The following is a 15115-nucleotide window of genomic DNA, read 5'->3' on the forward strand; positions in this document are numbered from 1 at the left end:
CAGTCTGAAGTGGAAAATCATAATATATTTGAAGGTCGGTGAAGTTTTGTAGAAGTTGGATTTTGCGACAGTAATCGCATCGGAAGCCAGAAACAGGGAGTTCGAATCAAGATGAGATGCCGTTGGTGAACATACAGCGTGTTCAAAATTACACTATAATTTTCTTTTATTGTGAAACGCTATATGCTAATGCCTCTTTCGCACTTTGGTAATGCCACCAGGTGGGCACAAACAGGGGTAATATTTCGCCCTGAAATTGCTAGAATTACCTAGGTTTGGTTTATGGGGTTTAACGTCCCAAAGCGACTAAGGCTAGGAGAGACGCCGTAGTGGCGGGCGCCGGAAATTTCGACCACCTGGGGTTCTTTAACGTGCACTGACATCGCACAGTACACGGGCCTCTAGAATTTCTCCTCCAAAGAAATTCTAGCCGCCGCGACCGGGATCGAACCCGCGTCTTTTGGGTCAGCAGCCGAGCACCATAACCACTGAGCCACCGCGGCGGCACAAGAATTAACTACAATTTATTATTTAACTATATATTGGCTGAAGTTAGCATGCATATTTAAAATGAGAACTTGGAGGCAGTTGCTTTTAAGGGCTAGTCTGTTTTGAAGAATCTTGGTAACGCTCCTATGCCCTGAAATACGCACGTCTAAAATTTCATCCCAGTTGGTCTACCCATGCGACAGAGCGGCCGTCGGTGTGTCGCACCTTCCTCGTGAGACACAACTGTTGCGTATGGCGCTCCGACTTGCAAGAGTGTGCAGCGAGCGGCGACGCGGATGACTTTTCGTTCTGATCCAGTGCTTTCTTTTTTGGCGATCGAAACCGATGAATCCCTGTGCTGGAGGTGGATTAGAGCCAGTGATGCCTTTATAACTTAGCGACTGGGCTTGGTGCAGCGGTATAAACAATAATGAGATAAAGTGGGCCATGCGATGCTTTCTTGTGTGATTTTTTCTTTCTTATTGCGAAGGGTTGCTGAGCCAGTAAAAATGAAAGCGGTTTCATCAGAGGTGAGCTCTGTTTGACGTGCGAAGGCGAATGGTTTCACATATTAGGCCCCGGTTTAGCTCTATGCTATTGTTCAGAAATGGAGTTATAAAACTAGGTAATTCTATAGCTCCACTTCAACACGAAACGGTACACGAAATGCTACCCCAAAATCGTCTGACTTGACGAGATTAGTCAATGTCTTATCAAACCATAAAGCAGTCATGTATAGCAATGCTTGACTTGGTTTGGTCCCCATAGAAATGATAGGCTAGGCCACATGGAGGGACACCTGTGAAATCGCTTTTCACAACTACAAGTGTTTTCGCAATGATATGCGGCAAGCGCACAGCGACAAGCGAAGGCGACCACTGTTAGCACTTTTTCAGCCAGGTTATTCGGCGCACCCGTCTGATTTGAGGCGCCTTGATTCTCTTCATCTGAGGAACTGTTGGAAAATTGAAGAACAAATGTGAGGTGATGTGCATTTTTGTGTGATATGAGTGACGAGTATTTGTATTTTGACAACAGTGGTTTAAGAGACGGGCATCAATTTGTAGCGAGCGCTGGCGACTTGAGGCTTTTTACTTTGTGCGGCCTTTGCGAGCGACTGCTGCAGCTGTCCCCATGTACTGAAAGAAGCAGAACCCGCTTTTAAGCCTTCTTCGTTGGAAAGTGGCTAGGTCAAAACATTCGACACCAGAAAAGGTAAATGCCGTGCTGTCGATGGCAAGAAATGAATGGGGACGCCTCATTGGCAATGAGCCTACGCGCATCTCGCCATCGAAATCGGCGTGTTCCAACTAAGCCGATGTTTTACAGCATTTTCAGATGTTTTTGCAAAACAGGCTCATTTTAACAGAAAACATAGCCAAAGAAGAATATTATTAAAGAGGACATCAAAATTAATGTCCTTGGCTATGTCAGAGCAATGCCAAATGCAAGTGTCATGGAGATTTCTGAACGATGCAGAATATGTGTCGGTACTGAGTTCAATGTCCTAAAAAAGCACCGCTATCATGCTTGCAACATCATCCTTCATCAGGACCGAAGTGTGCTGATTTTCAGAAATGAGTAGTATTCAGAAATTTGATCTCCATGAAACATGAGCAAGATGAGAATTTCCTATAAAAAGTACAGTGGACTGACGAGGCTAGATTTTGCAGCAACGGAGCTGTGAACATTAATAAGGCTCACCACTGATCCTACGAAGAACCTCACTGCCTACATAATCCCAACCACCGAATCCGCTGAAGTGTAAATAATTATTGTGGCATACTTAACGCCAGAATATTTGCCATAGTTCGAAGGCAACCTGAACGTAAAGAAACATGTGTTCGACATTCTTGATGGAGTCGTCGACGATTTCACCTCCAGCCTCTCTCTTGGGGAACTACGGCAACTGTGGTTCCAGCATGACGGATGCCAAGCACATTTCTCTTGTACTGCAAAAAACTGGTGAAATAGAAACTTCCCTTTGCAGTGGATTGGACAAGAAGGAGAAACATTTTGGTCACCCAGATCTCCTAACTTCTCTCCAATAGAGTTCTTTCTGCGGGGCCACGTGGGAAATCAAGTTTACGTCGTGGACTGCGCTGATATCAGCGATATGAAGAACAGCATTGTTTCCACCTGCAGGTTCGTCGGCCCAGAACTACTCTGTAGAATTTTAAGCTCGGTGCGAGAGCGGCTCATGTGCTGTGTTACTGTGGCAGCAAGCATTACTAACATATTTATCCGTGAGAGCTTCTCCAAAAGTTCTCATTGAAAGTAAGTTCCCAACAAGCACTGCAACTCGTGAAATCTCTGAAGAAAATTTGTGCTCTAATTATGAAATGTTTGTAAGTAAACCTTGGACTGGCGCTACTCTTTTCGTATGCTTTTTATTTCCCCTCCGCCAGAGCAATGGCGGATTTGAAGAGGCAGGTGAATAAATACATTTTGAACGCTGAATTGAAATACTTTTGGTCTCTCTGATGAGCGCTTGCAAAGGTGGTTTCACTGAAAGAAAAAACGGCGCAATAGAGGATGCTAGTTCATCAAATGCTTTCCCAGTCAAAGAGCATGCAAAGTTGTCAAGTTACTTTTCCGCATGTGCCCAACGACCCCGATATTTATGAGCTCATAATTATTGACTCTAGAAACCTGTAACTCACGAGGAAAAATGCCAGCATTAAAACAAAGATTAAAGGTATAAGTTAAAGGTCTGGCAATAATGTCGGCGACAATTTTCACTGGTCGAACTTGGATATCAAAAACATCAAGAGAAGTAGTGTTTTTTAATTTCAAAATTACTGTTTGAACCTCAGATTCTGTTACAGGGTTTAAGAAAATTGATTGCGCACACTTATTAGTCACGTAGTGTGCACTGTCATGAACGACTAAAGAAAAAGGCAGATTGACTAAGTAGTCATTCAAAGTACTTGCCAGTTCCCTTCCAGTTACAATTTTTCCGTCAATATTTAGCTCAGTGACTGGAATTTGGGACTTTCCGGTTCCGAAGAGTGTATTTATCTTTTTCCATGTTGCTGCTGTGTCCGAACCTGTCATAAATACATTATTAAAGTGTTCTGTCCTGGCACGCTTAATTTCCTTGTTAAGTCGATTGCGGTACTGTTTGAATTCCTTTAATAGCTCAGGATCACGCTCTGTAAGAAATTTAGCGTACATAGAGTACTTAACTTTAATTTTCGTCAGAGGAGCTTTATTAATCCACGGCTTTCTAATTTTTTGTGACTTTTTGTATTCTTTCTTCGGAAAATGCTTTGCGTATATTGCTGTGAAGAGTGAAAGATATCTGTCAAAGGAATCATTAGGATCATCCGTGCTAAATACATTACTCCAGGACAAATTTAATATTTCCTCCCGAAAACGTTCGAGCTCTTGAGGTGAAATACTTTGCACGAACATTGGAGATTTAGATTCATCACAGTGATCCAGAATAGTCATGAATATTGGAAGGTGGTCACTGAGATCACAGGACAATACTCCAGCTTTTTTATTTGCGGTGGTTGAGCTAGTAAGAAACATATAAATTAATGTTGCAGATTCAGCAGTTACCCTCGTAGGGCATACTAATAGCGTTCATTAGGCCGAAACTTTCGAAAATCTATTTTGTTTCATTTGCCATTGGTGAATCTACGAGCATATCTATATTAATATCATCGCCACAGACTACTTTTAATTTATTACTTCTGCTGTACTCAAAAATACACTCCAGGTGCTTGAGGAAGTTAGGAATACTAGAGCTTGGAGGACGGTAAACTACCGAGACAAGATAACCGTTCAAATAAACAGATAGTACTTCACAGTCGGTGTCACTACGGGTGAGGCCTTCGATAATGTCGCATCTGTAAGTGTTTTTCACTAATAATGATACACCGCCTCCACTCAGCGTTGGACGATTAAGGTAGAAAACCTTGTAGCCTGGCAGAGTAAAAACATCGTCAGTATATTTCGCTGAGCATGATCACATCAAAAAGGAAGCCGAGCTGGCCAAAAAAGTATTTGTAATGGTACATGCTTGTTTTTTGCTGATTGTGCATTTATATGAATAAATTTTATGCCAGATAAATATTCTTTTTCGAGGTGCTTACTTAAGTCGCTAGGAATAGTATACATGAAAGAAAGACCGCAGTCTTCCGAAGTTTTTGTCTCCAAATCAAAAGCTGTCAAATCGTCCTTTGACCTCACAACCAGAGCCGAGTCTCCTTCGATACGCCTGACAAGAATTTTGCCGCTGCTGTGCCAAACAAATTTGAAGTCTTTTTCTTTCGCCCATTGCTTCGTCAGCCACAATAGTGAACGTGTTTGTTTGGTTAGGTTTGCCTGAATGTACGTTGATGAATTCTCATCCTTTAGTTGCTTGCGTTTTTCGAACCACTGTTCCCTCAGAGATTGCTCGTTGAAGCGAACAATTACCCCTGGGGTTTTAACCGCTTTTGAGGGCAGACGATGCATTGCAACGACATCACTGTCTTTCAGTTCGGGAAGGCCAAGCGAGGCAGCAAGTGTGTTAACTTTAAGACGAAGATCTTCGTGTTCTGTCTTCTTTATGCCATGAATCTCGAGATTCAGCTTTCTGTTTTGCCATTCCAGTTCATCGACATCTTTCTTTATACTTTTCATTTGTTCACTGGTCTCGTTCTTTTCAAGTGTTTCAACACGCTCTTGGACTACCTTCATGTCTTTTTCTTCTTGTGCCATTCTAGCCAGCACTGTGTCGTACTTATCAGATAGCAACTGCATGCTTTTCTCGAAAGCACTGACTGTGTCTTTCATGCTCTTTACGTCGGCTTGCAGCTCGGCTATCGCAACGATGTTCATGTTATCGGCTGCGGTTTTTTGTTTAGCTCCTCGGCATTGCGGACAACGCCACTTCCTTCGAGTTGCTTCACCTTTTGATTTCAAAGTTTTCTCAGAGATACCAGCGCAGTTTCCCGAGTGATAGGAATGAGAACATTCTTTGCAGGTTATGTAGGCATCGTCACCAATCGGCAAACCACACTCAAAGCAGCAATCAACCTCATCTCCACTGATTCTTCGCTACAAAGAAGGGCAGTGCGGCCGCAGCACGTCAACAAAGGTAATCGCAAATGATTCCAAGAAATCATGTGGCCACAGACCTGTAATACAGAGGGTAGCCTTTTAGGACGTAGAAAGAGAAGTTTATTTTTTTCTAATGTGAACAAAAATACAATGAAAAACTGCTGAACTCAATGCTCTGATCAGTCAAGCACATGCGCAGTGACGCAGCACTGAGCACGTCAGTAAGGCAGCAAGAAAGCCGACACTCGACCGCCGCGCAGGACGATGAAATATGTCGACCATTTGCGCAAGAACTCATCCTCACTCATTGACAGTGCGTCCACGCATGCTTGCTCAAAGAGGCGCGTGCGGAGGCGCTGCAACATTGGAAACATTGCTCTTTGCGGACGCCCATTTAAGGAAGCCGCTCCAGGATACCGACACACAAGAGCATATTTGTAAACAGTTCGCGTGAACTAGTGCGCGCTTCGAGGCGGGTTAAAAACATCCGTGACACCAGTACCCAAAAGGTGCGCGCCACTACACAGTCGAACATAGCGTGCCGCAACGTTTCTAAAAGACCGCATTGCGGGCATCGGGCGGAGGGCGCCACGCCCCACGCCGCAAGGCGGTCTCTTGTGGGCAGGACCCGCCAGCCTCGCAGCCAGCCGAAGTACCTGACATCTGCAGGAAGCGCAGCTGAGGTCAGTTGGCGCCAGCGTGCCCGTCTCGTTTTCTGGAGTTGTTCGCGTGTCAGCTCAGCTACCGTTAGCGCTTCACACATCCTGGAGGGCGGGGTTTCATCAACATCCAGATCGAGCACGCTGGCAGACAACGACGCCTGTGTGCGACGCACGTTAACGAAAAATTCCGGCGGCTGCTCGGCTGTAGGGCCAACCACGTGTTGTGTAAAAAACACGTTACGCGCTGTACCCAGAAAGTATGTGAGGAGTGTTCTCCGGGGATAGTCTGGGTTGCCTTTTAGGACGTAGAAAGAGAAGTTTATTTTTTTTCTAATGTGAACAAAAATACAATGAAAAATTGCTGAACTCAATGCTCTGATCAGTCAAGCACATGCGCAGTGACGCAGCACTGAGCACGTCAGTAAGGCAGTAAGAAAGCCGACACTCGACCGCCGCGCAGGACGATGAAATATGTCGACCATTTGCGCAAGAACTCATCCTCACTCATTGACAGTGCGTCCACGCATGCTTGCTCAAAGAGGCGCGTGCGGAGGCGCTGCAACATTGGAAACATTGCTCTTTGCGGACGCCCATTTAAGGAAGCCGCACCACGCTGCCGCCACAAAACGAACATGCCGACACACAAGAGCATATTTGTAAACAGTTCGCGTGAACTAGTGCGCGCTTTGAGGCGGGTTAAAAACATCCGTGACACCAGTACCCAAAAGGGGCGCGCCACTACACAGTCGAACATAGCGTGCCACAACGTTTCTAAAAGACAGCATTCCGGGCATCGGGCGGAGGGCGCCACGCCCCACGCCGCAAGGCGGTCTCTTATGGGTCTCTTGTGGGTCTCTTGTGGTCTTGTGGGTTTCTTGGTGCGCTTTTAAGAATGGCGCCCAGGTGGGATGGGGCCATTTGGGTTCCTGCCCAACGTATAATAATAAATAATAATAATAAACATTATTAACGCAAGATTGCCAAAGAAACAATACATGATATGCCTGTGAAAGCCGCAGTGGGCTTGAAGGGCAGGCTGGCAGGCAGCGGCAACAAAGTCGAATACCGCGAACACCACAGTTTTAGTTGAAGCAATTGAAGCAAAATACAAGAAAAGTACTAACAGCAATATGGAGTGTAATCATATAAAAAAAGAAAAAAAAACACATACTTTCTAGTTGCGGTTTCAGACAACTTGTCTTGTGTGTTGATGAGATTCACCTCACCGACTCAACAGGTTATTCTTTTAGGATTGTAAAAACCGTATGGCTCTCATTTCTCTGCTGCGGGAACTGGGAAGCGTGAACTAGTAATTTCAAGCGATTAATGTCAAAAGAAGAAATGAATAAAAAATTTAGCACGCACATGTGGTCAAGTGTCGTTTCTGAATGTATAAGCAGGCACAGGAGAAGGCGGGAAGCATAATCGAGGACTTCCGGGGGAGATTGAAGCCGCTTCACACGGCAATGAACTAACACGGAGAAGAAGATGCGATTGCAATAATGTGGCGGTAGCGGTACACGAGTAAACAGTGCAAGACGTTTGTGAGCCATTCAGGACGGCTTCAGCGCTTTGATTTTTGTACTCCTGTCGACTATAAGGCGTCAAAGAAATGGTGAATTGGTGAATTGAGTATGCACAGGTCGGCACTTTTTACACCACTGTTTTGGTCATAACAGATAATTTCCAATGAGAGGAAGCGCTCTGGCTAACAATCTACGTTTACTGGAGCCTCCCAATCACATATGCACTCGCACACTGATCTACCGCAGCAACGTTAACCAGCTCTTGTGCGGCGAGGCCGGTAGCGTGCCACAGCAACAAGTTCAAATAGCGCTGGCCTCTGAAATAGTATTTTGAGAAGGCTTTGCGCATCGCCACTCAGCTATTCCATTCATTTTTCTATCATTGTTCGCTGATGCCACTTTAAAAGCGATACTTATGCACAAGAATTAAGGAGTAGTTCAGAACTGCGGACTACTAGCCTGCATATGCTGCGTTTTTCGACCGCACCTGGAGTCATTTGTTAGGGGGTTGCCGGTCGTACTTGCGGCGCATGCATTGTTTTGTGCACTCGAATACATTTTTCTGTTTTTGTCATTTCTCGAGGATTCTTCGTTATAAGAAAATATTTCGTGCGCCAAAACTTTTGTGCCGATAAATAATGAACGGGACTTTGTTTCGAATTCGGAGTTGGGCCTTATTATTTATGCTCTGACCATTCATTCCCTGGCTAGAAAAAATGGTGCCACTGTCGTCTTTTATGTATATCAGTAATATCAGTAAAATGAAGCGCAGGCAAGGTTACCTGCATTCGTCCTGAGTACAGGAATGTTCAGTGTTAAGAAGCAAATCGCCATTGTAAACGGGCCAGAGTTGCAGCTGTATTTATAACTTCTGACAACTGTAACCATAGATTTTTCAATGAGTTAAATACCATATACTTTTTAAACCGCGGTCACGAAACGAGGCATACAAGTCGCCTTAAACATTGGTTAGGGACTACGATGAAGATGCTTTTTAAAGAACCCACACATATCTATTTCATTTATTGTTGCTGACTGCTTCTTGTTTGCCTCGTTTTTGGTTTCAAATTGAATAGATTCCCGCATCGTGAATGAAGACGGTAATGTAAGGCCACCTGGTGACACAGGAGCTATTAAGCCAAAAGAAGGTCACTTGTGCTTGTTATCTGAAATGAAGGTTTCTGTCGACTATAATAAACTTAAAAATTATCCTCTGATTAGGGGGAGACAAATTTATTCCTCTCAACTTTATATCGAGCGTTTATATGTTGTCACCCAACTCGCACTTTTGTCTGAGTTTCCAGACACCATTAGAGCGTGGGGAGGGGGGGGGGGGGCAGTGGTTTGGGACTCAAAGGAGATGCCCTCGAATCAGCGTGGCAAGCTCAGCGGAGACCAGCTACCAAGTGACAAGATGTTTTTAGTCGTTTGGTGCCCAGCTTTCGCCGGTCGCAAGACAGAGAATGGGTCGGAGCCAAAGGTACACAAACAAAACAATTTTTATATAGCAATGAAATGACACAGAAGATTTCACAATCACTAGTATAAGCACATACAAAGTGATTAACAAAACAATGCAACTCGTGCATCGTTACACTCGAGATAGAATACAATACAAAGGTGATATTGCACCTAAACTGCACTAACACAAGAGAGACATTAACTAAGAAAACACAGTTTGTTCACCGGGCACTGCGACAGTCCGACGACCAGAGGTCCAAGACGATGCCGTCCTGCAGAGCGGCGCAGGCTGCCTCGTTGGTCCGTTGCTGGGCCAGTGGTGTTCTCCCAGGAGTCAAGCGGGCGCGCTTCTCCGAGGCTTAAATGGCGGTTTAGACTAGACTGACAGCGGTCAACACCCTTCTTATATAAGCTTGGTCCGCGTCTCTTTTTTCTACATTCCAAAGTAGGCGCGCACATACACCGCCGCGCGTCCTCATTGGTCGAAAGCCGGGAGTCGCCTCGAGGAGCTTGTGGTAATTTCTGGCGTGGCGCCACCGCCAACGTGCTAATGAAGGGGAGGAAACATGTCTTAGCACACGCAAGGCTACGCCCTTTGCGTCAACAACTCGTAGAAACGACTCCGACATGATACACAGTCCAAGCCGTGGCTGACTCATTTCCTCCGGCGAGCGGTGGTGGAGGGGCAGCCACGCACACACAAGGCTAGTCGCCCTCGAGGGGTTTCCTTCTCCCTCGTTTTACGACCGCGATGGCGAGATGCGTCCGCGCGGCGCTGATTTTGTTTCTTTTTTTTCACAAAATGCGCCGAATTTTGCGGTATATGTTCAGATCAAACATGACGAATACAATAAAATTAACTTGTGACGTGAAAATAAATTCGCAAGAGTTCTCTAATACGAAGACATTTTGTTTCAAGGAGCAGCTGCTTTGTTAATGCCATCATTTCAGCTTGCCCTCAGTGGCAGCGTATCCTGACGTGATAAGGCCAATGGCTCAGAAATATCTTGCTTGCTTCATTGTTTAACCACTTTTTCCAGGAAACCTTTTTGTCTGTTATAAACCTAAGCATAAAAACCCGACAGGAATAACGACCTTTGGGCATCTGACCTAGACAGAGGACACACCAAAGGACGTGTGTCCCAAAACAAGGCCTTAAAGCAATGAGAGCGGCAGACTTTGAAGCCGCAGAAAAGTAACTCCGTATATCAACAAACAAAAAATAAGCACTGAAGTTAACGTGGCCCCAATAGGCAAGAGCACGGAGTGCAGCTTCGATTGAAGCACTGGGTGAAAGAACTGGAAATGTTCTAGAATTCTAGTACAAGACTTTTTCTATGAAAAAAAAAATGGCTGAGGCTTAGCTAAGGTTAAGCCTAGTCAGATGCGAAGCATATTGATGGCTAGGCTTGGTAATACATGGCTTTCCTTGGTTGACGTTCATCCCGCTCTTCGTCGGTCTCTGTGGCACGCTGAAGCTTTCGCTTCTCGTTCAAATCAGCCCTGCTTCTAGGCGGCATCCCACAACTGGCCGCCTCGTAAGTGCCCGGAGAGCGAGGCAAGCTCAGCTTTATACCGCTGCTGTAGCGTCACGTGGTCAGCTGCAGTGCCTCTGATGTGAAGCCTCCACCGCCGCGGCCGACCGCGTGAGCCGGCAGCCCATCTCTCCTCTGCTGTGACGTCACGTTGTCACGTGGTCAGCCGCCGCGCCTCTGATGTGGAGCCTCCACCGCCGCGGCCGACCGCGCGAGCCGGCAGCCCATCTCTCCTCTGCAGTGACGTCATGTTGTCACGTGGTGTCACGTGGTCACGCTAAAGGTCAATGGTAGCTCCACCGCCGCGCTCGACGGGCTGTAGTGTAGCTCTAGTAATATGCTTCGTATAATAAAAGGGTGCACTTAAAAGTGATCTTGATGCTTATTACTCGGTACACTTTACGGGACAAGCACAATGAACTAGGCGAAGCCCTTGCACTCTTAAAATTTAGCTGCCAGCTGACACTTTCGCACTAGAGCAGCCGCAAAAACAGCTGCAGTCTCGACCGCCTGCAGTCTAAGTATAGATCAGCGAACTGCAGTGTGAAAGCGCAGTGTTGAATCGTCGGGCAAACTTCTGTGCGAATTGTCGTGGGTACGCTTATGCTGCAATCAACCTGAAGTTTTTGTTGATTGCCAATAATGAAATGCGCCAAAAACTCACACACAAGAGAAGACAACACGACAGGGAGAGTGTGTGAGTTTTTTGGCGCCTTCTATTGTTTACAGCGAACACTACAAATTCGCCCAACAAGATGTTTTCAAGTTTTTGTGCTTTAAAATATAGTTTCGGTGTAGCTTGACTTGCGACAGATGGGAAATTGATCGCAGCCGGCTTTTCATCTTAATGTGATCACTCTGGGTCGGTGGGATGGTACGCATCAGAGACAGCTTCATTCGCATCGCCGAAGTAAGCCGGAAACATTGACAGTTTAGGCAGCGGGAGTGGCAGCTCTCGAAAGCTGAGCCATGGCAATGTTATCCAAGTAGAACTATATGATGTATAAGTTAGAAGCAGTTGACATTTTGGAGATGGAGGGATTTGGAGCACAGCTGCACTGTCATTTATTGAGTTTTCTTTAACCCAATAACCAAATTCTATTCGAGGTTTATTTATAGACGGTGTTGCCCTAACTTGATCTTCCAGTTGAAAACATGTCCGAAAGGTTTTGGTTTCTGCTTTTATGGCGCTAATTTCTCGATTGGCAATTCGTTAACAAAGATCTTATTAGAAAAATGCTCTTGTTATAGACGTACCTGTGAAACATAGAGATTATAAAGCATTTGTTATGAAATACTTTTTGATGTTAGTGTAGGCTCCAAGAACACCTTTGCATCCAGGGTGACTTTGACGAACAATAAAAACAAGAACACTAAGAAGAAGTGGAAGATGAACATCTTCACAGAATGTGTGGGCATGGAGAAAAAAACTGAATGAGGAGGGAGCGTCACGTGACATTTTAAAGCGCAGTAAAAAAAATTGGCTGTGACTTAGCTAAGATTAAGCCTGGATATCTCGAAGCGAAAAGCTGCGGCGAGGCAAAGGAGGTGGTGGTGGTGAAAACATTTATTCAAAACGGACAGGAGGTGTTTGGATCAGCCCGTAAGGGACCGATCCTTACAAACACTAGGTGGAGGTCCCTGGTTTGGGACCCCAGTGGCGGTAGCCGCCGCCCGGGCGCGCCTGACTAAGGCTTGTTGGGCCTGTAAGTCGTGGCAACCGAACAGCATCGCTTCCCAGTCCTCCCTGGTTGGGTTGGGGATGGGGGAAATGGCCGGGTTGGAGGGGCAGGCCCACACCATGTGATAGGTGTGCGAAGACACCGCACTACAGTGCGGGAAGTTGCCGCTAAGGAGGGGTCGAAATGTTTCAGGGCTGCCGGGCACAGCAATGTATTGGTGAAGAGGCGGAGAAGGAGCCGCTTCATCCGCCTTCTAGGATAAAGGCGATGGCTATCTTGATAGTAGGTTGCCATATCTTTGAACGTATAGACCGGTTTAAAATCGGGTTCCTGATCAGGTGGGGCGGGAAAAACAGCCCGGTGAGAGAGCAGTGTACTTTCTCAGCAGACGGAAGCAAGGAGTATTACCAGCATTACGCATTCTCGACAAGCATCTAAGTGGGTGGTACCGCGTGTTGCGTGGTTTTCAAATCTAGTAATAAATGTGGAGCATAACAAATAAAGAAAGTTCAACTGAGCAGAACAATGAACAGGACAAGGTGTGAAGTTTATTTCAAGGAACAACATGAAAAAACTGTACACCAGCCTATTTAATTCCTGAGCTTCCGGTGCTTCTGGCGCTCCCTTTGCAGCGCTTTGTCTTTGTTCAATTACTTTGTGAAGAAATGCAGCCTCTTGATCACAAAGAACTGAATAATTTTTGCGGTCAGCTCTTTGCAATGCACCTCATAGTTAACAAACTTGCTCAAGGTGTACACTGCTCAGAAATTGCATAAAATCATGAATGCTAAAAGTCTGAAGCTGCTGCGTAGAGAAGAACAGCGTGAAAGGTTCCTGTAGCACAAAAACAAGTTGGGCGAGCTCACTGCCTGGGTACAAAAGGCCTTCTTTGTCAAAGCGCTGAGTGAAAGAACTATGTCTTGCTCAGCCACGTTTTTGCTGGTTGTCAAGGTTGAGGCACGTTGTTCACAAGACAAGACTTAATGAAGCTGCCAGCGCCATCAATATTCTAGCATGTCCTCTATAATTTCGCGCATGTCAATAGTGCAATCACGCTCAGGTCCTGGTGACTCAAATAGCGCATTAAGAAGTTCTCCTGAGCAGTTCCCGAACTTAGGTGGACGCGCAAGGTTATAAAAGCTCAGGCAATTTACTGTTAACAGAAACTGGCCAGGGTTGGAATGATCATTAGTACCACAATACTGTCGGATGATGCGGAACAAATTTTGCCGAACCCCGAACCTCGGTACAAAGCACGTTCGTGCTTTTGACGCCATAACGAGCTTTTTCGGTACACTACATCACTCTGTGATCATGCATGAAATTCCAGCACTACAGAAACGCGAGAAGATCACACACGGAGCAAAACATTCAACCCACGTGGGAACGAAAGCAAGCGAATACAGCTGCGCCTGGCTTGGCAGCGCGTCGTCAGCGTCGTGCCGTGGCACACCAGCCGCACTGCAGCGCCCCTAGCAGCTCCGCCATATTTTCATCGCGTTTCGTGCTCTCCCAAGCAAGGCGCGCCTACGCTCGCCCGTCACACTTCCCCCTCCAGCCACCATAGTTCCGGGATGGGAAACCTGTCTTCCATTGCAGGGGTGTTTGACGCGCGTGCAGTGAATACGGTGGTGTCTTAGAATGTTGCTTTAGGGAGATGTACTGTGGTGTTCATTCCTTTCGGGTGTACACCAAGACATGAGAGACAGGCATTTGCTTTCCTTAAAAGCAATTTTCATCTCATTTCATTTTCCTTAATTGCCTTACGGCGCGGTTCGCGTATACACCAAAATATGAGAGTGTCAGGAGTCGTTTCCTTTCCTTAAAACCAATTTTCTTTTCATTTCCCTTCCCTTACAGCGCGGTTCGGGTGTCCACCGAGATATGAGAGGTGGCTCGCGCACTGCTTGTCTTTTATTTACTTTTTTATTTCTGCCGCGTGCGACGTCACTACTTTCGGGTGTACACAAGATATGAGAGACAGGCATTTTTTTTCCTTGAAAGCAATTTTCATTTCGTTTCATTTTCCTTAAGGCTCTTACGGCGCGGTTCGGGTTTCCACCGAGATATGAGAGTTTCCTGGCTCTCACAACTCAATAGGCTCGCACTTACAACACCCGGCAGATCCGAGAAGATCCTCGAGAAGATCCGTGTCAATCAGCCCTATAAAATTGACCAAAGGGAAGAGGTCGCACGCAATGTGAAAAGACGCATCAACGTGCACCCCATTCCGCGGAATATGCGTCCCGCATATATAACATCGAGAGAAGGAAAGCAAGAGGAGAAGCCCTGCAGAAGAAATGGGACAAGCAAACTAACACCCTTTACGTGGACGCAGCAGGACCAAAGAATGGAGTCATGGCTGTTGTAGTCTCAACGCCTTCACGGTCGATGGTGTACTGCGCCTCGGTGCAAACATCTAACCCCACTCACGCAGAGGAGGCAGCTATTGCATTAGCTGTAGCATCTAACCCCAACGCCGTTGTGCTCACTGATTCCCACAACGCCTGTCGCAACTTCAATTACAGATTAATTCATAAGTCAGGGTTGTCATTGCTGACTAAGCATCCACCCAACCAAGCCCCAGTCATCTGGTTTCCTGGTCAACTGGAACTACCAGGAGGAAACGAAGCCGCTCACAGGCATGAACGAGCTCTTCTATACCGGGCGTTTCCCCCTGATGACCATGAAGGGTGCCGTGACCT

This window comes from Amblyomma mixtum, chromosome 10, assembly GCF_055824585.1.
Source record: "Amblyomma mixtum isolate Tamu chromosome 10, ASM5582458v1, whole genome shotgun sequence".
In the NCBI taxonomy this organism is placed as follows: domain Eukaryota; kingdom Metazoa; phylum Arthropoda; class Arachnida; order Ixodida; family Ixodidae; genus Amblyomma; species Amblyomma mixtum.